The sequence below is a fragment of the Asparagus officinalis genome, chromosome 3 (genome assembly GCF_001876935.1).
Source record: "Asparagus officinalis chromosome 3, Aspof.V1, whole genome shotgun sequence".
Classification (NCBI taxonomy): domain Eukaryota; kingdom Viridiplantae; phylum Streptophyta; class Magnoliopsida; order Asparagales; family Asparagaceae; genus Asparagus; species Asparagus officinalis.
In genome coordinates, this window is record NC_033796.1 from 96,368,629 (window position 1) to 96,370,159 (window position 1,531).

Below are 1,531 nucleotides of genomic sequence, written 5' to 3' on the forward strand. Positions count from 1 at the left end.
AAGAGAATACAACTAGGGTTTACAATCTCACAAAATCTAACAAATAAACCCTCAAACAAAGCTCTCAAATCTCTTACCAACTCTCCCTCAAAGGATGCACAAAACCCTCTCAATGGCTGCTCAAATTCGCCTCATCAAACCCTAGAAACGTGTGTTTTTATTTATAACAAACTCAATCCTAAATAATGTAAGAATTTGAAAACGAGTCTGCCACACCCGGGTATGGCACGCACCACACCCCTGAAAACATGACAGATTCTGCCACACCTGAGTGTGGCAGACACCACACCCCTGACAATAGGGGCAGATTCTGCCACACTGACACCATACCCCTGCTGAATCAGGTGTGGCAGACACCACACCCCTGACAATAGGGGCAGATTCTGCCACACTGACACCATACCCCTGCTGAATCTTCATGTTTACCAACACTTTGAACAATTTAACGCCGTTTTCTACAAAATTAACCCTTTTTCATTGAGTGAAAATACACCTAATTAACCCTTTTTTCGTTGAGTGAAAATACACTAGCACCATTCTCTATCAAAGTGAGGATGGATAATGAAGAAAACAATGAAAATATCCTCTCCTCCTCCCCCCCCGCTCAATATAATGGATGCCGCCCCACCGCATCATATTAACATTTATAGTATGCGTCTTATAAACAATGATTATTTATATCAGGTAGCCCTGTGGTATAGTGTATCACACATGCTTTATATATTACTACAGATAACCGCTTAATAAGAATTGATTCATTGAATAATGGGTAACCGCGTTGGATGCTGAGGATTGCAATTGAGGGGAGGAGGGGGGGGGGAGGGAGTGAATAGGTTTGCTATAGTTTTTCCCTAACACATAGAATAAGGATTACTATGGAAAAATAAAAGTGATCAACCAAACTAAAAACTAACCAAGGAAGACCCAAAATTTTTGTAGTGGTTCAGATAAAAAATTCTACGTTCACTCTTTCTTCTCTCGAAGACTTCCTCACTATGTTAAGAGTTTACATGAATCACAATCTCATTTAGTAGACATACAAAGACCGCACCATAAAATCTACTAGAAATCAATCATCTAACCTAGCTCTCCTCAACAAGTAACACCTAGCACTAGCTAGACCTAACCGTCATTTATCACCAGCTTGAGTATGCCATAAAAACAAGTTTGAAACAAACTACCAAAAATAGTTTAAACACAAAATTAGAAAGATCTTGCAACCCTTTTGATTAGAAAACTATTCTATAAAAGATTGAAGTAAAACTCGATGAAGAATGATGTAGATATTGATTCCAAGGGTAAATCCTCTTGCTGAGAAAATCTGATTTTGTTCAACATGATGAGAAAGAGTTTGTTAAGGCTTCGGAGGTTCAAATCACAAATCGATCTCTTTCAATCTTATATAGCTTCTCATATAAATAAGGAAAGAGATATCTGTTAGACCCTAGAGGGGGGTGATTAGGGTCTTATGCTAATCTAATCCGATTAAATGCCAATTAAAACTAATTCACAAGTTATCCTAGTAAGTATG